The sequence below is a fragment of the Mus musculus genome, chromosome 7 (assembly GCF_000001635.26).
Source record: "Mus musculus strain C57BL/6J chromosome 7, GRCm38.p6 C57BL/6J".
NCBI lineage: Eukaryota > Metazoa > Chordata > Mammalia > Rodentia > Muridae > Mus > Mus musculus.
The window spans coordinates 97,596,385-97,610,014 of record NC_000073.6 but is presented as its reverse complement, the minus strand read 5'-3'; the positions used below and the strand labels follow the sequence as shown (position 1 = coordinate 97,610,014).

General features: G+C 39.3%; 1 protein-coding gene and 1 long non-coding RNA gene across 3 annotated transcripts in view; one reads left to right on the top strand and one right to left on the bottom strand.

The window, feature by feature from the left end:
- Rsf1os1 (remodeling and spacing factor 1, opposite strand 1) overlaps positions 1-11,666 on the top strand; it is a 46,764-nt gene extending 35,098 nt beyond the window's left edge. Inside the window, exon 3 of the long non-coding RNA NR_126461.1 lies at positions 11,460-11,666. This is a non-coding gene — a long non-coding RNA (remodeling and spacing factor 1, opposite strand 1). The remainder of the gene's footprint in view (positions 1-11,459) is intronic.
- Rsf1 (remodeling and spacing factor 1) overlaps positions 1-13,630 on the bottom strand; it is a 112,913-nt gene that overhangs the window by 82,768 nt on the left and 16,515 nt on the right. The window lies entirely within an intron of this gene.

Below are 13,630 nucleotides of genomic sequence, written 5' to 3'. Positions count from 1 at the left end.
GGAGAGACTTGAGGCTCCAGGGAGTGGGTAAGCCTGACAGGGTTTGAGGAGGTATGGATGGGGGGAGGACATCCTCTTGGAGACAGGGATGGGGGATGGGGAATGGGATGAGGAACTGTCGGAGGGCTGGATGTAAAAAAAGATTAAAGATAATTTTAAAAAGAGAAAAAGAGAAGAAGAAGAAGAAAAATCCTGGCAGAGGGCAGCTGAGGTACTTCAGACAAGGGCTTCCAGCACCAAGGGCTAAAGCTGTAATCATGAACCTTTATTTTTCTTGCTTTTCTTTCTACTCAATTTAACAATTATGATAGGAGGGGAGGTCCAAATAACTTAAAAGAATAATGAAGTCATCATATTTCAGAGTTAAAAAGGGATATCCCCCAACATTTTTCTCCAACAATTTCAAACCTACTTAAAAGCTGAAAAAGTGCCAGTTGAAACCCTTCACCTATATGTATTAAGTGTGGAAATTTTGCCATATTTTACAGAGTTAATGCTACCAGGAAATGCCTCTCTAACAATACAGTTAACAAAAGGTTAAGCAGCAACTAAGCAAATCAATGAAGAAAAATGTACAAGGCAAAAGAGCTGCATGTAAAAAGTCTCAAGCTAACCCACAAGTCTAGCGGTGCTGGAAAGATTCGGTGGCTCTCACTTGGCACTCAAGAAGCCCTGCGACCAATGACTGTGCCTTGACAGTGAGATGGAGCAGGAGAAGTAAGCAAGGCTCAAATTAATAAAGCCTTTGACTCAGTTTAAGTATTTGGATTATTTCCCTACACCAGTTTGGACTTTATTCTAAGTGTAATGAGAATCCACAGAAGGAACAGGAGAAACAATCCTTGGATTTTAACTTTTTTAAAAGGTTGATCTACATCTAGGTTCCACTTGAAAATATTCTACAAGCAGAGACCAAGGCAAGACAGAGTCACAAATGAAAAAAAAGTTGCACTAAGGCTGAGTAATAGGCACAGAAAATTCAATGTACAAACTGATGTTTTATTATTTTATGTGTATGTGTGTGTTTGGGTGAGTTTGTGTGGAGCACACGCATGCGGTGCTGTGAACTGAGCCCAGGTCCTCTGCAGAGCACTGATGCTCTGAACTGCTGAGGGCCATTGTTGCTTTTGTCCTGTTCAACAGTTTCCACTACTTTAAAGGTATATGGGATAGTCATAGGGGGACAGATAAAACTAAAAGGTTATTGCTGTCTATATGCAAGAATTAAAACAATATGCTTGGGCTAAATCTGTGGTTGCAGAGATGAAGAGAAGGTACCACCAAGAAAAACCATAAAATATATGGAGACTGCCTAAATCTTCAAAGTTCTTTATACCAACAGCTTCTATCTTACTCCAAAGATCTTGCTACTTTATGCAAGTCCTATAATACCTAAGTTATCCTTTTTATTCTTGAGACAGGGTCTCAGTTTGTGCCCAGATTATCACCACCTGGTTCTCAAGATCCTTTCAAAATAATCACAACAGGGACTAGGGACCAGGAATTTAGTTCAATTAGTAGAGAAATAGCCTAGTAATACATGAGGTTCTAGATTCAATCAATCCCCAGCACAGCATAAAACTTGGTGTGGGGCACTCATCTCTAATTTCAGCACCTGAGTGGTAAGGGACAAAGAATCAGAAGTCAAAATTCATCCCTCAGGTCCTGGTTCAAATTGGGGTAGGGGGCAGGAGGAGGAGGAAGAGGAGGAGGACGAGGAAGAAGAAGGAGGAGGAGGAAGAGGAGGAGGAGGAGGACCACATTACCTATCACCACCTAAAAGTTATTAATTAGTACAATAAAATTTCTACTTAAGTAAGACATTCTTTAAATGCTCAACCAACAAATCAAACTAAATCACCTCTGCCTTGGGAGCACACCTCTTCATCCCTTCTCTACACATCCTCAGTACTTAGGTCTCCAGTGCAAGTGTGTTTTAAGTCTTTGCCTGGGTATTGACTTTTCTAATAACACCCTAGAGACTTAACCCTTCCTGGAGCCAGACTCAAGCAAGAAATGGACAGAAGCTCCTTTAGTCTTGGGACAAATCTAAAATACACCATAGCTCTCCTGTGGCTCATAGGGAACACTCAGCTGCAGATGCCACTGAAGAACTTACTAGATAAACCATCCTCTATTGCCTCTCACTCTGCCCTCCCTTACCAGGACTTCCTGAGTCTCACTTCGAAACTACCTACTCATATCTCTTCCTCAGGATCTGCTTCTTGGGGGAATTCAGCATAACATTTATTCACACACACACAAAAAAAACTTTTTAAATTATCCTGAAAAAATGCTCAATAATTTGATATACATGGATGGCCCAAAAGACATTCAGAATATCAGCTTAAAGAAACATTCCAGCCGGGCAGTGGTGGCGCACGCCTTTAATCCCAGCACTTGGAAGGCAGAGGCAGGCAGATTTCTGAGTTCTAGGCCAGCCTGGTCTACAGAGTGAGTTCCAGGGTATCGAGGGCTACACAGAGAAACCCTGTCTCGAAAGAAAGAAAGAAAGAAAGAAAGAAAGAAAGAAAGAAAGAAAGAAAGAAAGAAAGAAAGGAAGGAGAAAGAAGAGAAGAGAAGAGAAGAGAAGAGAAGAGAAGAGAAGAGAAGAGAAGAGAAGAGAAGAGAAGAGAAGAGAAGAGAAGAGAAACATACCAGACTGGTGATTAATTGCTTAGCGGTTAAGAGTACTGGCTGTTCTTCTAGAGGACTCAGGTTTGATCTCCCTCATGGCAAGTCACAACTATCTGTAACTCTATTTCCAAGGGATCTGATGCCACCTTCTGAGTTCCATGGACACCAAGCTAAAAAATGGTGCACATACATGCACACAGCCAAATACTCACACACATAAAAATAATTAAAAAGGAAAAGAAACCTTTTCTCCTGAGATCTGTGTTTTAGTATCATTAAAATTAAACAGGACTATTGGGACAGCTCAGTGAATAAAGACAACTATTGCCATGCAAAAGACCTGAGTTCAATACTGGGCAAGGAGAGAATAAACTCTCTGTCCTTCCCATGAATGCCATGTGTGTAGCACGTGCCTATATATACATAATTAATCAATAAATAAATGTAATAAGATTTTTAAAAAATTTTTAGTTATGTTGAAAATGTTAACATCTTCATCTGTGCTCTTCTAATTGATGGTCTAAATACTTAACTCTTATGAACATAAGACTTAATTGCCCTATGTGAAAGTAAGACAACTGTTGGAGCTAGTGTTCACTGATAGTGTGACTACCTAGCATGCTTAAAGCAACACATACACACTCACAAAGCATATTCTTCTAGTCACTTACTCAGACTAGGTCTCTTGAAGGACCAAAAAATCTTCAGGTACTTTCATTTATGAATGATTTGGGGGGGGGGGCTTGCTATTTGCTTAAACAATACAGGAGCACCAAATATGTAAATATTTTTAAATAAACATTTATTGACTAACATGCTAGTACTATTATTTTGAAGTAGCCTTCATGAACACATTTTCATCCGGTCTTGTGCTCAGGGAGCTCTCTAACTCACACATCCTCCCTCCCCTCCCCTCTCTCTAAGACTTTTCTATTTTCCCAGTTCCTTTCTTGTGTACCCTTTGCTTTAATCTCTAATGATGTCACCGTACTAGATGAAGAATTTATTAAGGTAAAAGACTGCCAGAATGGATTCACAAAGTATTCCTTTTCCTCGTGTAACAAGAAATTCAGAGTAATGAATTGCTAGTTTCATTTAATAACTCAAAAAATGTGTCATCTTAAAATTCCTGGGACTCATAAATATCAATATCCCACTCTGCTTCCATCCAGCCTGCACAAGCAGAGCGTCCTGCATCCTCGGCACCTCATCTCATCTGCAGGCTTAGGTTACTCGCTGCCCTGTAGGAAACGGTTCTTTCACATCACTTTCTCAAGACAGTGTCTCTTCCTAGTATCCCACAATGACCCAATTTTGTCCTTATAAATTAAAAATTAGCACAAATTCTGGTGACTAGATGTACTAGGTCTGCCTTCAGCACCTGGGACAGTGCTCATCAATCCTGTAGACTGTCAGTCCCTTTAAAAGTTGTGGGGGCTTGGTTTTGTGCTTTTTGCTGGATGGAGTACTATACAAATGTTAATGTCAATAACACTTGCCATGTCTATCCTTAGAGAGAGCATTAAAACTCAAGTTATACGCAAGGACTGCGCATACTCAGTTATAAAGTCTTAGTTAATGTATTTTAAAGCTCTATATTGCTAGTGAAAAACAATGAAAATTATCCTTTCTTACTGATAAGGTCACTTCTGGAATTGGAAAGTAGTCCCATTTCCTATTCCTTTCTGAACACTCCATTTTTCTTTCTTTTTTTTTTTTCTTGCAGTGTAAAGGGTACTTCATAACTATAACTTTTCTACTGTTTAGAATCATAATGCAAATATCTGATATACAGAAGATCTGATGTGCCATGGGGGTCCCAACCTACAGGTTGAGAATTGCTGGTCTAAACATTCCTTTTTTAACTCAACACCAGTCTGTCCCATGTGATATTCGAATTATAATTAAAATCAAATAAATGATGGAGGTTGTTCGAGTAGATAGGAAAGCAAAACCTAAGTACATGCAGTCAGTATTATGCAAAAAGACAGACTAAAGGAGAAAGAAGGTAAATGTGCAAAGCTTGTGTGGTGCTGGGATGTTACCCAAGTGTGCTGGTTTGAATAAGAATGAATGCCCCCACAGGATCTTATATTTGAATGTCACCAGAGGACAGCACTATTTGAAAGGACTCGAGGGATTAGGATGTATAACCTTGGTGGAGGAAGAGTATCACTAAGGGTGGGTCTGGAGGTTTCAAAAGCCCATGCTAGGCCAAGTCTTTCTTGCTCTATCTATATCTTTCTGTCTCTGTCTCTGCCTATCAGGATGTAGCTCCCAGCTGTTTCTCCAACACTATACTCCCCTCCATGACATGAAACTGTAAGCAAGCCCCTAATGATTGCTTTCCTTTAAAGAGTTGCCATGGTCTTGGTGTCTCTTCACAGCAGTAGAACACTAAGATAGGCTCAACTGAGCCACTAGGAATGTCTAGGGATTTCTTTGGGTACAATTTACATCTTTTATTGCTTGTTATGCTATTTTTTTTCTTTAAACATTTTTTGTTAACTGTTAATTCTCTCTCTCTCTCTCTCTCTGTGTGTGTGTGTGTGTGTGTGTGTGTGTAAGAGAGAGAGAGCGACCATGAAGGCCAGCAGAAGTTATCAGATCCTCTAGACCTGTAATTACAAGTGAATTGTGCGTCACCCCATGTGGTGATGGGGAAAAAAACAAAACAAAACAAAACCACACACACACACACACACACACACAGGTCCTCAGAAAGAGCAATAAGCATACTCTTAACCACTGAGCCATCATTCCAGCCTCTTGTGTTGTTGGTTTTTTTTAAACCATCAAAGAACAAAAGGTTTTATTCTGAAAGTTTAGATTCTTACTACTGACTAAACACATTTTTGTTTAAAATTATCATAAAGTTTATAGAACAGAATTCAACATAAACTCACAATGATTGACAAAAAACCTAGGATAGCAAAAACTCTTCTCAAGGATAAAAGAACCTTTGGTGGAATCACCATGCCGGACCTAAAGCTGTACTACAGAGCAATTGTGATAAAAACTGCATGGTACTGGTATAGTGACAGACAAGTAGACCAATGGAACAGAATTGAAGACCCAGAGATGAACCCACACACCTATGGTCACTTGATCTTTGACAAGGGAGCTAAAACCATCCAATGGAAAAAAGACAGCATTTTCAACAAATGGTGCTGGCACAACTGGTGGTTATCATGTAGAAGAATGCAAAGTGATCCATTTCTATCTCCTTGTGTTGTTTTAATACAAAAGTATCACTATGTAGCCTTCGGTAGTCTGGAGCTTGCTATATAGAGCTGGCTTCAAACTCACAGAGAACTTCCTGGCCCTGCCTCCAATGTGCTGGAATTAAAGGCATTTGCCACCATGCCTTGTCAGTTTTGGAGTGAGTATGTTGGGGGATGAGGGGTGGGGTGGGCAAGATTCCTCTCTGTAGCTCAGACTGTCTGTCCTTTATGTCTCAATCCTCTTGCCCTGCCCCGCCAAGTGCTGGAATTGTGCCACCATACCTAGCTTTATAATAGCTATTCTAACATTGGCTATGCTAGCTGCACCATCTATAATTTCTGAAATGCTTCTCTGGACTCTGTGCTTTGTCATCCTTTAGGACAAAACCATAACTATGGAAGTATGGAACTGTCTTGATAGTCACTCTAATGAATTAGAGAATCCATGAGGACTCCTAAGACTTGCAACCAGTTGGTCAGAAATATAGGTACCCTATTTATGGATGGGTCTGAAGTGGTAACATTTGGTTGGTTGGTGATATATTCTAAAGCTAGTTCCAAGTAACTAGAAATTAGCAATTATATTATATCAATTTTAAAAATTTGAACCAGAAACATGTGCTATGAAAAAGCAAATCACAAAAGACCAAGTCTGAAAAACAAGCAGAAATGCTCAGCCTCCTAACATTGACATCACATGAAATTATCTGAAAATCAAATTAGCTAAAGCCTTAAAGTTTGAAAATACAAGCACTGATTGCATGGATAAATGAGAATTGTCATATAACTCTGCCAGTGTTATTCACAAAGCTCACTGAAGAGCAACTGGGTATACCAAAAATAAAACTTGGCCCACACCTTTCATATCTAACAATTCCAACCTTTAGCAAAAGTACTAGAGTAACAGAACCAACCTAAATAGCTATTAATTTTAAAAAGTTACATTATTTTCATGTAATAAAGTACAAATTAGTAACTAAAACAACATGTACCAATATGGGTTTTTCAAAAATAATGTCAAGACCAATAAAGGGAGCAGTGGAAGAATAAATAAAATAAAGCTTTAAAGCACATAGTTCCTTACCATGTATTGTTCGCAGACACACAAATATATGCTCAGTGTGAAAGAATGTGGAAACAAACTTCAACAGGTTCGCCAATGTCTGCCTTAGTAATAGAAGAAGGGAATCGGAACAGGAACAGTGCATGGAAGGCTTCAAATAGAGCTGCAACTTTAATGTTCTTTAAAGAGTAAAAGTGAGTGCTGGAAAGATGGCTTATTAGCTAAGAGCACTGGCTACTCTCCTAGAGAACCTATCTTCAATTCCCAGCATCCATACAGCAGCTCAAAACTGTCTGTAACTCCAATTTCAGAGGATCTGATCCCTCACACATACACACAGGCAAAACACAAATGAACGTATGGAAAAAAAATATCATTTTTAAAGAAGGGTAAAAGTGAAAAACTGAGAAGCTAAGAGTCACATCCTAGAAAATTTCACAATGCCAGTTTTAAAAAAAAAATCATAAAAAATGTTAGGTCTTGGGCTAGAGAGATGGTTCAGCAGTTAAGATCACTTACTACTCTTCCAGAGGTCCTGAGTTCAAATCCCAGCAACCACATGGTGGCTCACAACCACCCATAATGAGATCAGATGCCCTCTTCTGGTACGTCTGAAGATAGCTACAGTGTACTTATATATAATAAATAAGTAAATCTTAAAAAAAAAAAAGTTAGGTCTCCACACACATCACATACATGCATGCAGGCACAAACACACACAAAGCATACTCCATAAATTGTTGTTTCCAAATGTTAACAATTAATATAGTTCAAGAAGTACAGACATTTGCCACCAAGTTAAGCCTGAGTTAAATTAATGGAACCCATAAAGTGAAAGAAAGTAATAACTTCAAGATATTCCCTAAGCTCCACATAGTAGCATGTGGTCACACACACTTACACAATATAAATAAATGTAAAATCATTTGTAATGTTATTTCTCTTATCTGCAAGGTTTTTGTTCTCTTCTTGTTCTTACAGATGAAGCATTAAATTTTGAATTGAGGGGAAAAAAATTTGGGGCTGGAGAGAGCTCCGGGGTAAAAAGCACTACTGGTTTTACACAAGGTCTGTGGTCAGTTCCCAGCACTCAAGGTCTGTGGTCAGTTCCCAGCACTCAAGAAGTCACTCAAAACCACCTGTAAGCCCAGGCCCAGGGGATCAGATACCCTCCTTCTACCCTCTAATGGCACTAGACATGCACAACACGCACAGACATATGACAGAACACAGACCAAGGATGGAGTCCTGCAAGGGGAGTTCATTGCTTGTGAGAAAACTCAAAGAGAATCACACAGACCTCAGTTTCTTTAAAAACAGAATTTTTCATGGAATGGCTTTCATGCTCCTTAGGTGAGGTGGATAGAAGTGAGTTTACTTCAACTGTTGTTATTCATGTGCCTCTCTGGAAAAATGTTTTTGCCTCACCCAGCTTGACCTTGTGATTGTACACTTTACTCAGTCGGTGGCTCTTCTTAACCCTCAGAATATACATTGTCCAGTGTTCTAAATAAAGTTGGCTATTGCATGAGACTTTAGTCTGCCTCATTTATTGGCTCCACTCTCTCAGGTTCACACGCTGTTAACTACAGCGGTACACAAGTGATGCCACAAATCCGGGAAGTCACCTATAGATAAGAGAATGGGGACTCACAGAGTGAGAACAATGAGGTAGAAACCAGGGAAAGCTTTGCCTTATGTAGAGAGCTTATGCATCATTGAGGTAGAAACCAGGGAAAGCTTTGCCTTATGTAGAGAGCTTATGCATCATTTTTTTAAAGAAAGGAGACGCACAAGTATGAAAATCACAACTATTAGATCACCTGCAAGTTGCTCACAACTATAATCCCTCGTTCCAGAAGGCACTGTAGCTGCAGAAACAGAATCTGAAAGAATATTGAAAAGGCAACAAACATGGGGAAAAGATCCCTCTAACTTTAATTTTTGTAAAGCCTACTTTTAATGATGGTTCTTCAACACTTTAACTTCCCTTTTGGTCCACCACCTGCCAGAGGTAGTAGAAAAGAAAAGTTACTAGGATACAGGGGAAATGGACCTGTCTAGAAATAGTTCTTATCAGCAACTCCCATCTGTGTTGTCTGGGAATCTTCAGTTCACAGGTCAGCAGCAACACCATGATCTACTCATAAACACTTCACAGTAGAGTTGGGATAGCGAACATGAATTAGCAGCATGGCACTACCTAGCAGAGACAGCCAGGTCTCAATCTCAACATTGCATGAGTCAGCAAGAGGGACAAGCAGGAACACTGGAGAAGTTCTCTGCTATGACTCTCCCAGCAATCTAACAGGCACTGCATAACTAAGCTCTACCATCGAGCCAAGCTCAGCCTCCCTTTATGTGGTTGGTCGAGTCCTTTTATTCCCCCTACAAACATCACAGGTCATGTCTCAGCATGTGTCTTCCTCAGCTTGTGTGTCCGCCTCAGCACAACCACACCACCAAAAGTTGTTTGGTGCATTTCTCTCTATGGAGTTCTGACAAAATGGAGCTCAACTATGCAACTTAAGGTGGACCAATCCATGTCCTTAGCAAAGGATCCTTCATCACATGTCCTTTCATGTGTTTGCTTTAGCAGAACATCAACTTACCTTTGTCTACTTAAGCCAAACGGTCCTTCACAAGTCTACCTTAGCCTTTCACCTATGTACACTTCAGGAAAATGTGTTTGCCTCAGCAAAACACCATCCAACACAAATGACTTACAAAGAACCCTTAAGTTTCTATTTCGGATCCCTGTTCAATTTTGGGTCACTTGGGCATTACTATGAACTGTTATCAAAATGCTTAAGGAAGATATTAATAATGAGGTTGATCAAACATTAAAGTTAGTAAAAGAGTTAAAAATTTTTTTCTCCATTGAGGCAAAACTGAAAGTAAAGGCAGCACCTCTGATAACTCTGCCCATGACAGTTCCCTCAGCTCCTTACTGAGGGAGGTGCCCTCCACTGCCTGAAAAGGACCCTGAAGCATGGAGTGAGTGAGGAATGTGAGAATCAATCTAATCTTGAATTCTCTTCACTTTTCGATGAGGACTGAGCAGAGAGTACAAAAAAAAAGCTAACTTTACAACCAAGACAAGCTAAAACAGGACAGGAAAACAAAATTAATGTCTTAATTTCTCCCTGGCCTCATGAGCCAGGTACTTCCAGTGCAATTTCAGCAGTATCAAAATATTTATCTAATTATGCACTACCAATCTATTTAAAACTCTAGAAAGAGAAGCAGCACTGGACAGTTCTCAAATATTATCAAGTATCAAAAAAGGCAAGAAACAACTACAGCTATTTGAATCGAGACTAAAAGAGGCATCTGTGTATCACATGGATCCTTCACTACCTCTAAACTTACTTATTTTCCCCCACTAAATTGTCTCCTACAGTTATTAAGCACAAGAGGCTAAACCTCTGGAATGGATTTATTTATACCATAAAGGTCATAAAATGCTAACTCATTCTTCTTGATCAATTGCTAAATCAGGACAGGACTCATGTAACAGTATATGGGTTTAATCTTTGCTGCATTATCTTACCCTTAACTAAGAATCAGTTTTTTAAGAGTGTTACAGAACTCTGGATTTTCAAATTTCATATGCAGATCACTATGGAAAGATAGGAAATCACTAACCACCTGGTAAACTATGGAATTTTTTCATACAAACTGAATTTGTACTAGCAAAAACTGCCCAACCTTTCCCATTCCACAGAAAGATACTTAATTTATTTATTTTTTTTCAAAGATTTATTTATTATTATATCTAAGTACACTGTAGCTGTCTTCAGATGCACCAGAAGAGGGCATCAGATCTCATTACGGATGGTTGTGAGCCACCATGTGGTTGCTGGGATTTGAACTTCGGACCTTCGGAAGAGCAGTCGGTGCTCTTAACCACTGAGCCATCTCTCCAACCCCGATACTTAATTTATTGAGGGCTCACTTAATGGTACAGAAGGGAATCATTGTCCAAACATTCATCAATCTATTAATACTTTGTTTCCTCAGTTCAACAGGTAGAAGTGGCTATTTTGATTCATTTATTACAGTTAGTCCATAAACCCTTAAATACTGTCTTAGGGCTTCCATTGCTGTGAAGAGACACCATGATCAAGAACTCTTATAAATGACAACATTTAATGGGTACTAGCTTACAGGTTCATAGGTACAGTCCACTATTGAGGCTTTAGCATGGCAGTGTCTAAGCAGACGTGGCACTGGAGGAGTTGAGAGTTCTACATCTTGTTCCAAAGGCAAACAGGAGAAGACTGGCTTCCAAGTAGCTAAAAGGAAGCTCTCTCAAAGCCCACACCCACAAAGACACACTTCCTCCAACAAGACCACACCCACTCTAACAAAGCCACACCGCCTAACACTGCCTGAGTCTAGCATATTCAAACCACCACAAATACCATTTCAAATTCTGCTTATGTTGTAGGATTATTTCTAGCAATAAACTCACACTCATGCATGCTCTAACATCCCTGATGCATTAACCAGTCCTATTTTTACTTTGCCAGAATAAAAAATTTGGAAGGGGCAGATGGATCCACTGAAACATTATGGTTCCCTCAGCTCCTCCAGCCCCAGGCCATCGATGGAGATGGGCATGAAGACAGCGGAAGTCACCAGAAAGACAGCAAACCTCCAGCTAACAGCTAACCCTGTCTCAAAATAATTAATTAATTAATTAATTAAAAGTAAATAAATAAGAAGGAGTGGATGTCAAAACACAGTCTAAGAATGATTCTGAATACTTGTTAAAAAAAAAAAAAACTTGTAAAAGAAAACAAGACCAAGAGTCTTGAGGCCTCAGTTTCTTCAAAATCACAGACTTGCTCTTGGCATGTGCATTCATGCCCCGCCCAGATGTAGCAGATAGGAGTTCCCTTTAAAGTATTTATTACAGTTGGCTATTATTTGCTTATATGCCTCTACAGAAAAACATGTTTTTGCTATGTGGCTTGTCCTTTGATTGTACACTTTACTATGTGACTCTTATTAACTCTCAGAGTATAAACTGTCTGACACTCTGAATAAACTTGGCTACTGTGTGAGACTTTAGTCACCTTATGTATTGGCTCCATTTTCCCAGGTTCATGTTACCACCAACTACAGCAATAAACAGACATATATGTAGACAGAAACACTTCTGGAAGGAAAAAAAAGCTACTTTCAACAGAATAAGACTCATTAGAAACAGTATTATTAAAAGCGTATTATCAAACTTTTGGAAGGGAATACTACACCACTGTTTTCAGTTTAAGCAGCAGTCAGAATAGAAGGCAACCATGCCAGAACTGAAAGTTTACTGCTTAAAGATCTTGTTTGGAAAAGATGTATCACAAAAAGGAACAAATCTAAGGAGGGGAATTATGGAAACCATCAGAACAGTGATAAGACTATCTCAACATGTAATTTAAATATCGTTGAGAAATAATAAATTAAAAAAAAACCTATGGGACTAAAGTACACAAGAGGCTGGATGTGGAACTGAGGTAAGATCTGGACTGGAAGCTGTCAAGAGTCTTGTATCGGAGATGACTTAGTGTGTAAAGTGCTTGCTAGGCAAGAATGAGTACCTGAGTTTAACCACCATCACCCAAATAAAAAACTTAATACAGGAGGCTGGAGAGAGAGCTCGAGAGCACTTGCTGAAGACCTTTATCAAGTTCCCAGCACCCATACCAGGTGATCATAAACACCTGTAACTCGAGCTCCGGAGGACCTGACACCTTCTTCTGTCCCAACAGGCACCACACACACACATAAGGACACTCAGATACATAAATACAGTTTTTAAAAGAATGATATTCTTTACAATAAACAAACAAAATAAAACCTGGGCATGGTGGTGCGCATCTGTAATCCCAGCAGGACAGGAGCATCCCAGGGACTTGCTGGTTACCAGCCTAATAAATCAGTGAGCTCCAGATACAGTGAAGAAAGACAACCAACATCTACCATGACCTATACAGGTAAAAGCACCCTCTACTCCCCATACGAACACCACGTACACAAATAAAATTATCACATTCATCTAATATACTCTTAGTAAAACATACTATGCACTACTCTCAGCCCAAGAGAAACCAAGAAAATCCCACATTAATTTCCTGATATATAATTATTAATATTACTGATAGTTACAGCTGAAGAAGTATATATAATAGACAACAACAATTTTTTCTCAAGATGAGAGAACTATTCTTCAGTAATAACTGATAAGATTAGTTGTTAATTATAGCACGAATAATAGTTCAGAGTAGAGTTAGAATATTGTGTCTAATATTATATGTAACAGGTAGAAAAATGTTCTTTCCAAACACAACTTCAACTCAAATGTCACTACTAACCAGTCTTTTACGGTATCAAGGCTTTCATAAACTTGGAGCCCAACATTTAGGTACTCCTCATCTGTATAATGGTCTCAATGTACACTGTGTATTTGATTTATGTGTTTGTCTACCTAGATAGAATACAGGCTAGTGAGATGGCTCAGTGAATAAAAACATTTGCTGTGCCAAGCAGTGGTGGCGCACGCCTTTAATCACAGCACTTGAGAGGCAGAGGCAGGTGGATTTCTGAGTTAAGAGGCCAGCCTGGTCTACAGAGTGAGTTCCAGGACAGCCAGGGCTACACAGAGAAACCCTGTCTCAAAAAACAAAACAAAACCCATTTGCTGTGAAAG